At 52.3% G+C, this 14,944-nt stretch overlaps 1 protein-coding gene across 8 annotated transcripts in view; it reads right to left on the bottom strand.

Moving 5' to 3' along the window:
* Window positions 1-14,944, bottom strand: part of FAM110A (family with sequence similarity 110 member A) — a 132,240-nt gene that overhangs the window by 4,275 nt on the left and 113,021 nt on the right. Inside the window, exon 1 of one of the 8 annotated variants that reach the window (XM_003983676.4) lies at window positions 7,375-7,696. The exons of 4 other annotated variants lie outside the window; for them this stretch is intronic. The gene's annotated coding sequence lies outside the window, so the exon portion shown is untranslated. Of the gene's footprint in view, window positions 1-1,443; window positions 1,664-2,051; window positions 3,096-7,374; window positions 7,697-14,944 lie in introns of those variants that run through there. 3 more of the 8 variants (XM_019826712.3, XM_019826716.3, XM_019826715.3) reach the window with 3 other exon arrangements.

The following is a 14,944-nucleotide window of genomic DNA, read 5'->3' as shown; positions in this document are numbered from 1 at the left end:
TAAATAAAGTAAGTAAGTAAGTAAGTAAGTAAGTAAGTAAGTGTGGATAGAGCAAACAAACAGGTCTGCAAACGTATCTGCTCTCCCCATCCCAAACTAGCCTCCAGCCCCCAGTCTGAGACCTCGGCCGGCGCAGCCATGGCAAGTTACCAGAACCTTCCGGGCTGTCGGGCCAGAGACAGAGCTGCTCCCAAGGCAGAAGGGATGGCGTAGGTGGGAAAGGAAAGCTGCCCCACTGGGGGCCGACCCCCAGGGGACCTCAGGCAGGAAGGGTCTGACAGGAAAGGCAGCCTTGCGGAGCCCGGTCGAGGTAACTAGCCTCTGCCCCACCCCCGGGCCGCCGCCTACCAAACCAGTCCGACCCGTTGGCGGCGGCAATTCCCTCCCGGGAACCATCCTGGGAAACCGGGGGAAGACGGAGGTCAGATGGGCAGGGCCAGGGCAGAAGCCCCGCGCCCTCGGACCGAGCTCCTGGCCGCAGGGGCTCCTCCCGCAGCCCGGACACAAGCCAGGAGCCAAGCCGGGCTTGGGGGCCGCTGGCCAGCTCGCCCACCCGCCCGCTGCACACCCCCTGCTCCTGCAGCTGCGCCTCTTACACACTCCGGTTCCTTATCTGAAACGCGGTTAAAAATAAACCTGAGCCTCCAGGTCTCCGCGAGGATGGAGAGATAAAACAGGTCGAGGACTCTCCCAGCACCTGGCCGAAAGGCCCCGTTCCAAAAACGGGGCTCGAGGTTTTTATGATGATTCTGACGACCCAGCTCCGCAGACGCCCCCCCCCTTCCCCCCCCCCCCCCCCCCCCCCCCGTCAGGGGTCTCTCGGCAGCTCCAGAAGCGCCGGAGCCTCAGACAAAGGAGGCACGTGATAGAGGCTAATCCTAAACTGACCGGACCAAATCCCATTTCACAGGTGGGCAAACGGAGGTGTGTGGCGGCTCCTGAGTGTTAAAGCCAAGGGTCCCAGTTCCCAGGTGGGACTCGTCCTCTCCGAGGCCTCCTCTCATCGCCAACGCCCCACCTACGGGTTTCAAACGCTACCCACAAATGGTCCCTAGAGCGCCAGCTGTGAGCCCTTCTCTTAGGGCATCCCCGGGGCATGCGGCCGCACCTCGCCCCCTTCCCACCGGCTTCCCTAGAGTCAGCCTTAGGGGGTTGGGGAGCTCGGATCCTCGGTCTGGCTTCCGCCCTGCCCCGCTTCGGGACACTCTCTCGGAGACTCCCAGCGACGGAGGAGGCCGCGAGCCAGGCGGCGCGCTGTGTGACTCTGGCCGCTCACCGCCCCTCTCTGAGCCCGGGTCGACCTGGCTCTTAAGTGAGGTCCCATCCAGGCGGGAAGGTGAGCCCCCGCCCCGTCCCCACCTTCCCAGGAAGGCCCCCCCACTCCGGCCCCGATCGCCACCCCCCCGGGCCCCCTCCCCCCAGCCCGCCCGGACCCGCACATACCTTGCTGCGAGCGCCCCGCTACAGAGCGCTCCCCCGGCCCGGCCCACCTAGGGCTCAAGTAGCACGCGTTTGCGCAACTTCCGGCGGCCTGCCTCGGGCAGGTGAACCCGTCGGCCCAGGTAGTACCCGAAAGGAAAGAACGAAAGCCAGGCGGGGGCCGGAACCTGAGCCCAGGCGCGCTGGCTGCGGGCTTGGCGCCCGGACCTATCCCAGGGAGCTCTTCCGCGAGCCGGGGCCGCCCAACCCACAGCTACACTGGCCACATCCGCACCTCTGCCACCCGCAGTCCCCGTGGCCACGCGGGCCGGCGCACCCATCGTGGGAGGTGGAAAAACGGCGTCCCCCACCCCCCTTCACCCCCCCTCCCGTCCTCAGTGACCGCCAGTTAACGTTGACTGTGCCAGGCACGAGAAAGTGCTGTTCCTGGTATTAATCAATCCATGTTAATCTTCCCAACAACCCCTGTGAGGTGAACTCTATTATTATCCCCATTTGACTAATGGAATACTGAGGCCGGGACAGGCTGAGCTAGCTGCCCAAAGTCACCCCGAGGAGTCCGACTTGGGCACTTTCCCTCCGGACCAAGCCTTCGTGTCACCCCGTTCTACCTGTGTGTCCCTGAGCAGGTTGCTGGACCCCTCTGGCCCTCCATTTGCCAAGTGAGGAGAGTCTCACCTTCCAGGCCAGGTCAGTGTGAGTTCTTAGGCTCTGAGAGGGCCTGTAGAAGCTTCGTGCATGCTGTAAATATTAGTGCCAATAGCAACAATGGTAATAAGAATAACTAGGGTGTTGGAGTCCCAGGCACTATACTTATGTAAATCTCTGGACAACCCCCACCCCCACCCCAGGGAGGTACTACTTAATGCCCATTTTACAGATGAGGAGACTGCTGGAAGGAATCCTTGGGAGGGAGAGGGGATTGTCTCCACTGCCAAGCCAAGCCCCAGTAGGTCACTTCAGGTGGGCACATTTGATGAGGCCAGTTTCACTGGGATCCTGAGGCCCAGAGAAGGCCCTGGGTCCTCGGGAAGTCAAAGGGGGCCCAGTTTTTCATGTCTGTGCCAAGTGGGGGCTGCACCCAGTTTGGGGCAGAGGGCTATGAGGGGACAGGAAGTGATTCAGAAAACAACTCTCCTCCCCCTGGGAGTGAGTCAGCTCTGAGGCCTCCTCCAGGCCCTGGAGCCTGATTTTAGGGGAATGAGGGAGGCCAGCCTAAAGACCATGGTTCCCCACAATTTCCTGCTGGGTCCCTGCCTGGCCCTCTACTGAGGGTGGGAAGGATGAAGGGGGAGGGCTCCGTTAGGCAATAACCGTCATAAAAGACAAACAAACAAACAAACAAACAAAAAAACCAGTAACAATTTTCATAATATAATAAGAAATGTTCTGAGTGGTTTCTTTGTACCTGACACTGTTCTGAGCTCTTTGGATCTGTTGACTCATTTAATCCTCACACTCGCCCTGAGGTACTCCTATTATGCTCCTTCTGCAGTTGAGAAAACTGAGGCACAGAGAGGTGGGGCCACTTGCCAGAGGTCACACAGCTGGTAAGTGGCAGAGCCAGGATCTGAATCTGGGATTTGAAGCCAGGAACAGGGCTGGGGGAGTGGAGGGAAGGGGAGGAGACAGAATCTTCAGCGTTGGGATTCAGTCACTCACCTCCCAACTTCGGCTCAGGTCACGATCTCATGGGTTCGAGTCCCACGTGAGGCTCAGTGCTGACAGCTCAGAGCCTGGAAGGCTCCAGATTCTGGCTTCAGATTCTGGAAGGCTCAGATCTGGAAGGCTTCAGATTCTGCGTCTTCCTCTCTCTCTCTCTCTCTCTCTGCTCCTCCCCTGCCCTCTCTCTCTCTCTCTCTCTCTCAAAAATAAATAAACATTAAAAAATGGCAATATGGCAATGTTTTCCCAACAGACATCAGATCTCATCACTGCTCTGCCTAGGCCCACTTATGGCTCCCCATCACCTTAGAGTAAAACCCAGACTCTCTAACTTGGCACTCAGGCCTTCCGGGATCGGGGTCCCGCCCTCCCCTCCCACCTCAGCTCCGGCCTTTTCTGCTGCAGCTGCACACCGCTCCCTGCTCGTCTTGAACACCCTAAGGTCTTTCTCGCCTCACCGACTCTGCACCATTTGTCCTCTGCTTCAAACCTCTTAGCTCACCTTCTTCAGGTCCCACCTTCTCAAAGAGGCCTCCCTGACCACCCTGAGGCTCCTGCCAACTCTCTCATCTATCTGTTCCCTTCCACGCATTCATCCCACCCTGTCGTTTTAGAGATTCACTTACTGATCACTCGTTTCCTATTTCTGTATTTTCATCCTCTCCCGGGACCAAGCATACAGGTGTGCACACGGCACACCATTGACTAAGTGGCAGGACTGGAAACCGGGCCACCTCAGAGACAAAGGCCCTTCACCACCAAGCCTCCTCCAAACCTCTTGCCTCACCCCAGGGCTTCCCCCATCTCTCCCCCCTCCCCTCCAGCCTCCCCCTTCAAGCTGGGCTCTGGCCACTTCAGATGAGCCCCGTTCTTCCTCCGAAGACATCACATCCAAACTTTTGCACGGCTGGGGTCTGCTCCTACAGTGCCCTTCCCCGCTCCAGCCCTAGGGCCACCTCTGTAGCACAGGCTCTGCATCCAGCCTGCCAGGGTTCAAATCCCAGCTCCCCCGGAGTAGCACTGAGCTCCTGGGTAAGATAATCAACATTCCCGTGCCTCAGTTTCCCCAACCGCAAAATAGGACTTGTAACAGTGCCCCCTCCCAACCTGTGCGTGACAAATGCCACCAAAATGTGATACTCCGGTGCCCAGCTCCTGGGTGAGGACTTCATCACCCCGAACGTTGACCCACTTTTCTCAAAGTTTGCAAATCCAAGCATGCAGAGTCGAACAGACATTTCTTCAAAGAAAGTGTACAAAGGACTGATAGGCACATGACAAGATGCTCAATATCATGAATCATTTGGGAAATGTAAGTCAAAACTACAATGACATAACATGTCACATCCATTAAGATGACAATATCAAAACATAGAAGCAAACAAAAAAACCCAAAAAAACAAAAAACCCAAAAACAGAAAATAACAAATGTCGGTGAGGATGTGAAGAAACTGGAACCCTTGAACACTGTTGGTGGGAATATAAAATGGTGCAAAAAATAAAACAAAGTAAAACAAAGTAAAACAAAGTAAAACAAAATAAAATAGAATAGAATAGAATAGAATAGAATAGAATAGAATAGAATAGAATAGAATAAAATAAAATAAAATAAAATAAAATAAAATAAAATAAAATAAAATAAAATAAAATACAAACGAGCACATGCTCATAAAGTACCTGGCAGAGGGAAGTGCTCGTCGAGAGGTGTTCGTGATTTTTATTCTTTGTCTAGGGGGCAAGAGGTGTGGTCTCGATGTTTACAATTTTCATGACATTCTGCACCCCCACCCCACCCCTTCCTTCCACTTCCTTCTCTTGCTGCTCATTAGAAGCTAGGCCCTGACTTGGGTGGAGACAGGGTGGCCCTCACCTGCCCCAGAAAAGGATCAGGAAGGCTCCAGGCAGCAGAGAAGGGGCGGGCCAACAGGGCAGCCCAGCTCGATTTCAGCCCAGCTGTCCGGGTCAGAGACACCCAGCTGGGCATCCTCCAGGGCCACGGCAGGCCCCATTCTATTTCTGGAGTCTCCCCAGACTCCCATGCCCTGGCCTGCCTGCAGTCCGCCTTGCCCAGAACCAGCCTTGCCCAGGGCACCCTGGCACACATCTCAGCAAGGGAGAGGTGAGCGGGCTGAAGGAGGGGTGTGGGCACAGACGCCTGGAGCACTGATCTATTCGGCCCAACTCCATCAACCCAATTAGCTGCGCCTGTTTGTACCTCAAGTTGCAAAATGGGGACAGAGGGGCTTGCGGTGGAGACGGAGAGAGACCACATGCAAAGCCTTAGAGACGGGCCTGGCTCACGAGGCTGGGAAGGTGGAGGTTGGGGCCAACTCACAGGCGAGCCCACTTCCTGTCCTGGATTACCTTCTGCCCAGGCCTGAGCTCACTATCGTGGCTTCTTATCTTGGCCAGGAGACGTGAAGAAACTTGCCCAAAGTCACACAGCAAGTCGATGACAGATCACAGAGAGGGCAGTGGTCTTATGATTAAATATATAATCTATAATGACATATATATATTATATGTGTATAATATATACATATATGCACATGCACATATATGTATATAATATATACATATGTGTATATGCGCATATATGTATATAATATATACACATATCTATACATATAACATGCATATACATATATACATATATGTGTATATATATACATGTGTGTGTATATATATATATATAATTTTTCAACCAGGTCATATATGCACATGACCCAACAAAAACTCTAAGGAGAATAAAGTAAAAATAAACTCCTTCCCACTCCTATCCCCAGCCACCCAGTTCCCCCCCCCCCCCCCCCCCCCCCCCCCCCCCCCCCCGCAATCAGCACTGCAACCAGACAGCTGTGTGTCCTTCCAGGGAGATTTTAGGCAGATACAAGCAACAATTATGGACACATATTCTTTCTTTCTTTTTTTTTTTTTTTACACGTATGGCAAAATGCTGCGCGTACTGTTTTTACCTTGCTCTTTTTACTCAATAATACATCTTGTTTTAAGAATGTTGTTAATATATTATTAATTATAATATGCGTTATTAATATACTTAATATACGTTGCTCAATAATATCTGTGGTGCCACATCAGTACATAAGGAGCCTATCAGCCCCTGCTGATGAGCACTTAGTGTGTGTCCAGACGCGCCCTGTTACAAACCACCCTGCAGCGTCACCGCACCGACGTTGTGTTGCCTTAGAAGTGGGACAGCGGGGCTGGGCATGTGCTTGTAATGGTGACAGAGACCACGTGAGTCGATCTCCACCAGCAGGACACACAGCAAATGGTCAATAACTGTTAGCTTTAGTTAGCTTGATTAGAGGTTTGGGCACCCCTCAATTTTGCCTCACCCTAGCCCCTCCCTGCATCGCATTCCAGCCGAGGAAGATAATCAGCTCCCTAATAACTGAAAGCCATAGGACATCAGATGGGTAAATGCCACTGAGAGAGACAAAATAGAAAAGGGGGAGGGCAGGGCATATGAACTCAATAAATATTTGTTGAGAGACTAAATGAAAGAGTTCATTTCTTTCTGAGTTCCCAGCGCATCCCCAGGAGGCAGGGCCCGGCCCAAGTCAGATGCTCCACTGGGACCCGTCGCGGCCCCGTCCCCAACTCCAAAGTCTCTGGTGACTAGTGGCTTCAGGTTGAGCGGCTGCCTCTACCCATTCCCCCAACTTGGGGCAGATTCCCAAGAATCTAAAAGCGGCTCCAAAGCACCTGCTGCCCACCTAGTATCTACCCCAGACACGTCAGTCCCCTCGGATCCCCCCCAGAACAGCCCTCTGAGAGAGACAGCACTGCGATTCAGAACCCCGTGGGCAGAAGGACCCCAAACGCGCCTTGAGTCCACCCTCTGGAGTTCCAGAGAAGGGAAGACAGATGCCCAGAAGGGGCACCCAGAGGACTGCGCGGGAGAGTGGGGCAGGAGGGAGATCATCCAGCCAGGGCTCCAGGGCTCGGCAGCCTTGCAGCTAAGAGGCTGAGAAGCTGACCCCCAGCTGCGTGTCTGGGCCTCCCAAGGCAAATCTTGATCTACCCCGACTGGAGACTTCGAGGCGGAGCAGAAAGACCTGAACTGGATTCCCCACCAGACCTCGCTGTGCCAGGCCACTTGCCTCTCCGCACCTCATTCTTTCTCATCCGTGAAATGGGGTACCAACTCCTCCCCGCACATACGACGCGGGCAGGACGCATACAGCAGGCGCTCACGGAGCCCCTCAGACCCCAGCGCGCGCCCCAGACCACCCGCCCCCTCACCTGGAGCCGGCGCTAGGAGAGTCCTGGCTCCTCCAATACGGGTCTTAGAGAGGCTGACAGCTCGGACCCGAGGTTGGAATGGCCGCGCCCAACGCTGCTCGGAAGGCCCCAGCCCCGCATGAGGACCCGCAGGGGCGTCTTCGGAACTGCTCTGCGCACCCGAGGTGGACGGGGTACCTGACTGTCCCCAGGCCCCCACCAGAGCGGAGGCCCGGGGGGGCGCAGAGGAAGGGGAAGTGAGTTCGCCAGTCTCCCCCCGTCGCCGGAATGGTTTGCCCCGGACATCCTGATTGGTTCCTCGCTTCCGTTCGAACGCCGCGCCATCCGGGTTGCCAGGCGACCGCTTAGCTTCAGCCCGGGGATAGCGCGTCCAGCCCCAGCAGCCCAGCTCCGCCCCGGCTCAACCCCTCCGGCCTGTTCTTCCCTTGGCCGCTGCAACTCAGGAGCCTAGTTATTTCCTTTGCTCTGCCAGGGGTTTCTCCTGGTCCCCAACAGACTATGGCACCATTTAGGGGCCCCACCTAGTCCCTAGTTCCGACTTTGCAGCTGGCTATGTGAGCCCGGGCTAGCCCCTTTCCCTCTCTGTTTCCCTAACTGCACGGTGGTAAATTGTACAATGTGCATATCCAGCAGTCCCGAACTTTACTAAGGAAATGACCAAAGATATGAGCAAAGATTAATGCAGCCTAGCGTTATTTACGATAGCAAAAGAATGGAAATAATTCCAATGCTCAGCAAAAGAAGGTCGGTTATATACATCCATCCTGCGGAAGAGCTAAGTCTACTGAGCTTTTTACCTGCCAGGTAGCTTTACATAACATAACTCTTGTCAGTGCTCATGGCATAACCCTTTGAGATAGGTACCTTTAATTACCCCACTTTGTGATGAGGAATGTTATGCAGCTATTAAAAATGATGTAGTTAAAGATACTTAAAGTATGAGGAAAATGCTAAGAAAGCTTTTTAAAAGTATGTTTCAAAGCACTATGTACAACATAACTATGTATTAAATACATAATTGTAATACCACGTGTTTATGTGTAATCGTTTATAATAACAGCGGTCAATTTCTTTTTTGTGTTTTTGTGGATTTTCCAATTTCCAACACTTAAATTGTCAAGGGAAAAAAAACCCACATTTTTTAAAAGGATTAGAGGGGCGCCTGGGTGGCGCAGTTGGTTAAGCGTCCGACTTCAGCCAGGTCACAATCTCACGGTCCGGGAGTTCGAGCCCCGCGTCAGGCTCTGGGCTGATGGCTCAGAGCCTGGAGCCTGTTTCCGATTCTGTGTCTCCCTCTCTCTCTGCCCCTCCCCCGTTCATGCTCTGTCTCTCTCTGTCCCAAAAATAAAATAAAACGTTGAAAAAAAAAATTTTAAAGGATTAGAATAAATTAACTCTAAGCACCCTTCAAGATAAGGAAATTTCATAACTGCAAGTCACTATTTGGGTCTAGGGCATTGTTCAAGTTGGAACCGACCTCTGTTTTCTATTCCAGATGGTGATCTTCACTCTTTGATTGGATTTTCAATGATTGAGCACTTACTGTACAAATACCTTGGGCGGGTCGGGGAGGGGGACTAATAGTATACCAATAGCTAACAATGATTGCACATTCTGGCATGAGCACCAGTCAAATCAGAGTAGATAGCATCCAAAGCAGGAAGTCTGACTATATCTGGGAGGAGCAGCTAAATATCAAAGTTGGCATTAACTGTGCCCTTTGCTAGACTGTGCTCGAGGCCTGACACACATTTTCTCACTTGACTCCCTTGCCATGTGAGAAGAGAGGTTCTATTATCCTTCTCATTTTATAGATGAGAAAAGCATTGTTTATCTGGATTCAGCAGGAGTCCTCTGAACCGTTCTGTTATGTTCCCATGTGAATATACAACACGTGTTGGCAGCAGCAGTGAGGGGAGGGAAGGAGGATCCTGTGATCACAAAAGACACAAAGCAGGGGCAGATCTAGACCACGTACTTCCTGAGGCTCGTACAATTTAGGGAGATCTATTTAAGGAAAGACCTACATGGGGCGCCTGGGTGGCGCAGTCGGTTAAGCGTCCGACTTCAGCCAGGTCACGATCTCGCGGTCCGTGAGTTCGAGCCCCGCGTCGGGCTCTGGGCTGATGGCTCGGAGCCTGGAGCCTGTTTCCGATTCTGTGTCTCCCTCTCTCTCTGCCCCTCCCCCGTTCATGCTCTGTCTCTCTCTGTCCCAAAAATAAATAAAAAACGTTGAAAAAAAAAATTTAAGGAAAGACCTACAAAATCACAAATATAAAATTAGGTAATAAAGTGATGATTTGGTTAGAAAGACAGAAGAAACCTCAACAAATGAAAATTCCACAAATGTTGCAAAATCCAGGAAAATAATATTATTTCTATGAATTACATATTCGGCATACCTCCCTGATACTTTTCACAAACAAGCTTCTTCTGGCTCCATGTATACACTTCATACCTCTCCTCCACTACATACTGGTGATATTGGGCACTGTAAACCCAGAGAGAGAGAGAGAGAGAGAGAGACAGAGAGAGATGACCTTTCACCCTGGTGCACCTTTATGTCACAGCACACCTCAGTGTGCTAGGTAAGGGTATTCCTGGAAGTCATTACCAGTTGGCAGTAACTTTTCACAAAAGTGACCGAAAACAACGTAAATAAAACCGCGAAGCCCGTGCTAAACGTCAGGGTTCCCTTGGCCAAATCCCCCAGACGGTCACACGCACTCTGACATCAGGGAAGTCTGGATGGAAAGAGAAGGTGGTTTTAACAGAGTGAGGTTTAAACACCTTACTCTGGCAAGTTTTACGGAAGCATATGACTCTGTGAACACCTTGCTAGGGAGTCTGCCGGACCTTAGCTTCCCTGTCATTAAAATGGGAATAACAACAATGGTGTCATGGTTGGATTCTTCTCTCAGATGTACAACTTTAATCAGGGGTTAGGAGAGATTTGAGATGCTTGGATAAAGGTCCTTCTGACCCTTGCGTGTTCCAAACTTGCCTCTGCCCTACGTACCCTGGAGCTTAAAACAAACAGGATAGGGGCGCCTGGGTGGCTCAGTCTGTTGAGCGTCTGACTTCGGCTCAGGTCGTGATCTTGCAGTTTGTGAGTTTGAGTCCCGCGTGGGGCTCTGTGCTGACAGCTCGGGGCCTGGAGCCTGCTTTGGATTCTGTGTCTCCCTCTCTCTCTGCCCCTAACCCACTCGCATTCTGTCTCTGTCTCTCTCAAAAATAAACATTTTTTAAAACAATTTTTTAAAAAGAATAAGGAGGTGGACAAGCTGTCATTAGTGTGCCCAGATGAAAGGGAGCTAGATGATCCTTAGGGTCGCGTCCTGACCCAGCATGAGCAACAGTGGCATCTTGCCCCATCCACAGGCCTGCAGCTTTTAGTGCCTCCTGCAGCACCCTGACCTTGGCGGTGTTTTCTCCACTCAGCTCGAAACTGAGATGAAATCAGCCTCAGATACCAGCTCCCTATCCTCTGTGCACCCCATGGTTGTATTTTGTTTTGGCAGGGGAAGCCTGGCCTTGAAGTGGTTTGAGAGGCGTGCACTGGGGGGGACCGGTGACCAAGGACAGTTCCTGTGTCTGAGCTTTCTGGTCCCGGGGGAGGCAGCCTATCGAGCCTTCAGGTGAGACCTCATGAGAAGTCCAGAGAGAACTGCCAAGCCAAGCCCTTCCTGAGTTCTTATCCAACAGAAACCATAAAAGAGATGAAAAAAAAAAAAGATTATTGTTGTCTTAAGCCACTAAGTGTGGTGATGATTTGTTATTCAGCAAGAGAGAATACCTAGGGACTTTTTACCAATTCCAACGTCCAGGTTGCACCCCAGACCAACCACATCTGAACCTCTAGGAGAGGGGCCCAGATATCAGGTTTCCACGTGCAGCCAAGGTTGAAACCCCCTGGAGGAGGTCCCCTCCCGCTTCCAGCTTGGGCAGCTCCCACTGACCTCAGGCTGGTTAGCAGTCTCTCCTCTGGGCTTCCACAGCCCCCTGTGTCAAACTGGCCTGGGGCACGTCTCCTGACTTGGCAGTCGGGAGACTTCTTATCGGGTAAGTGGAGGTGATTATAGCACCCAGCTGACCTCCTGGACAATCCCATGGTGTGTCACCTGAGAAAGGGCTTGGGGAGCATAAAAAGCGAGCTCTCCAGGTGGGGCTGTTATCACTGAGTTGCTGCTCGGGCTCAGCATTCCTCCGCCTCCCCTCCGCCTCGGCTTTCTGTCTGGACAGCTAGGAGACAGCAGCTTCCAGTTTGGAGAGAGGACTCTCCAAGTTACCCTCATCCCTGCGGACCTCCCCCCTTCATCTCCTCTTGGTTTGTTTCAGGATGTATTTACTCATTCAACAGATATTTTCTGAGCCCCTGGTCTGTGCCGGTTACTAGGAAGACAGACGGGAACACAGGGAGTTACATTCTAGTGAGGGAGACAGAACAATAGATGAGTAAGTGAACCGACAAGTGAGACATGTTATAAATAAAAATAAAGCAGAGTAAAGCACTGGGCGTAATGGAAAAGGGGCTGCTTTGTATAGCACAGTGAGGGAGGCCTCTCTGAGGTGAAGCCTAAAGCGTAAAAGAGGCAGCCGTGTGCAAATCTAGGGAAGGCTGGGAGGAACAAACATGTGCAAAGGTCCTGGGGCAAGAGTGAGTTTGGTATATTTGAGCCAAAAGGCCAACGACTGGAATGGAGAGACAGGAAAAAGACTGACATGAAATTGCTGTAGGCCACAGAGAAGAGTCTAGAGTTTAAAGATAAAAAGCGGCAGTTTCAGATCAAGATCAAGCATTCTGGGGCCAGCCGGTCAGAGTTCTAATCCCAGCTCTACCGCCCACCTGCTGCCAGACTTGGGAAAGTTCCTTAAACTCTGAGCGTTCAGCCCCCTAACTCGAATGGGAATAATTGCACCTACATCGCAAGGAGTTACCTTGAGTCCCCAGGATGATGCGCACAAAACCCTTAGCACAGGACCTGGCCAAAGCATGGCTCAATAAATGTGCGTTATGCTCACTGCTGACGACAATAGCGGAGATCATACCGCGGGGGTTCCCAATAAATCACAAACCCTGGCAGAGAGCGTACATGCTTGCACCCTGTAGCGGGCTGAACAGGGTGCCCGCGCAGAACAATCGGGGCTGGCAGCAGTCTCCTGGGGGTGAGAGACAGGCTGGCAGCTGCAGGAAACAGGGCAGGATGAAGACAGACTTGAAGATCCCGCTGGATTTGGCCCAGACTGAGCCACATCGGCTCTCCACTCCCAAATCCTCACGCCCCGGGAACAGGGTCGAGTTGTGAATCTGGAGAGCCCAGAATTCTTTTATTTTTAAAAAAAAAAATTTTTTTAACGTTTATTTATTTTTGAGACAGAAAGAGACAGAGCATGAACAGGGGAGGGGCAGAGAGAGAGGGAGACACAGAATCTGAAACAGGCTCCAGGCTCCGAGCTGTCAGCACAGAGCCTGACGCGGGGCTCGAACTCACACACGCGAGATCATGACCTGAGCCGAAGTTGGACGCTTAACCGACCAAGCCACCCAGGCGCCCCGAGCCCAGAATTCTTTTAATCCTGAGGTCTTCGGGGTGCCTGGGTGGCTCAGTCGGTTAGGCAGCCAACTCTTGATTTCGGCTCACGAACCCGTGAGATTGAGCCCAACCCCAGGGTCAGGCTCTCTGCGCCCACAGCGCGGAGCCTGCTTGGGATTCTGTCTCTCCCTCTCTCTGCCCTCCACCCCCCTACCTCAAGCTAGATAAGTAAACTTAAAAAAAAAAAAAATCCTGAATTTTTCATTTTATCGAGTTTTAGTTATTTAAATGGAAAGGCCACACAGGCTAGTGGCTGTCGTATTAGCACGGCTCTAGAGTGGAAGTTGTTTTCTCTTCGATTCTCTTTCACTCTTTCTAGCCTTCATCCCTGTCCATTTCGCCCACGACAGGGGGCCGCAGACTCAGGGCCAAACTGGGTATCTGTTCCTTTATAAAAATGGGTCTTGTTGGGGCGCCTGGGTGGCTCAGTCGGTTGAGCGTCCGACTTCGGCTCAGGTCATGATCTCACGGTCTGTGAGTTCGAGCCCCGCATCGGGCTCTGGGCTGATGGCTCAGAGCCTGGAGCCTGCTTATGATTCTGTGTCTCCCTCTTTCTCTGCCCCTCCCCCGTTCATGCTCTCTCTCTGTCTCAAAAATAAAATAAATGTTAAAAAAAAAAAAAAAGGTCTTGTTAAAGGAAATTCACCAACGTCCGGTGTATACTTCGCTGATTTTTGACAAATGTGTCCAGCTGCAATTGGTGCCGTGGAGGAGTGGCTTCCGTCACCTGGACAACCTCCCTTGTGTGTTTCACGGTCACGTCCCTCCCCCTCGCTCTGGCAGCCACTGGTCTGTTTTCTTTCCCTACGCTTTCTTTCATCTTTTCTGGACTATCACACAAGTGGGTCAGCCTTCTTTCACGTGAAGCAGGATTAGAGTTTAAGAACATTGTTTTATTCCCATTCCGTTATTTTGTCCCCCCAGAAGTTTTCTAATTACGGCGAATGATGCTGAGTTTCCACTCAGAGAGAAAGTATGAAATTTCCTTTCACGCGGAATCCGTTTAAGCCAAGGAGCACACGTTTCCTTTAAAACGTGGAAGTCACTAATAGAACAGGTGGGATACGGATACGGCAGCAATTACAAGGAGTGAGACACGAGTTACTCCTCTTCGGGAAAAACACCCAATCCCACCTCTGCGTGTGACACGTGGGGGGAACCAAGACCCAGGAGGAGGTTGACTGGCCCGGATCGCATCAAGCAGGTGGCAGAAACAGGAGGACACTAGTGCTGCTCAGGACAGATGGCAGAGGCTGGGAGGAGAGGCTTGGGTCCCCTTAGGGTTAGGGGGCTGTCCCCTCCCCCCACTCTTGGGTCTGCGCTAATGGAGCTGCCCCAGGTCAGAGGCTGGGCCTGACAGATGGGATTCTACAGGGGAAAAAAGGTTCAGAGGGTGAGGGGCCTTTGTCCCAACCCCAGATGGCAGGGCCCCAGAAGTAGGGCCCCTCCTGAACTGGAAGGTCGTGGCCCGGAGACAGAATCTTTGTGGAAACGTAACACCCAAGCCCCTCCACCCAAGGGACTGGTGCAGGCCTTTCCAGCTTTCAACAAGACCCCTCCACTCCACATGCAAATCAAATGCAAATGAGCCTACAGCCACTGCGCAAACCCTGCCTTCCTTTCCCTCTTGCTGAGGTCCACCCCACAGGTCCAGACACCCACGGATGTCCAGACACCCGAAGCCCCAGGCCCATCCTCAGCACACGCTCAGACCCCTCACACCAGGACTGGGCATGAAATGGGCTCAGCTGACCCATCTCTGCCTGGAGGCTGCACCAGACCTGGGCCACTCCTGCTGTCTCTCCCCCTATCCGTCCTCCCCCGGCTCAGGCAGATCTTTTAACACCATAAATCAGTATTGCAAAGCTATAGTGATCAAACCAGTCTGATACCGGTATGAAAACAATCAAGGGCCCAGAAATAAATCCACACAAATATGGCCAAATGATTTTTGACAAAAGAGCCAGGGATACGCA

This window comes from Felis catus, chromosome A3 (assembly GCF_018350175.1).
Source record: "Felis catus isolate Fca126 chromosome A3, F.catus_Fca126_mat1.0, whole genome shotgun sequence".
NCBI lineage: Eukaryota > Metazoa > Chordata > Mammalia > Carnivora > Felidae > Felis > Felis catus.
Note: the sequence above shows the minus strand (reverse complement) of the source record. Positions and strands in the feature narration are given on the sequence as shown.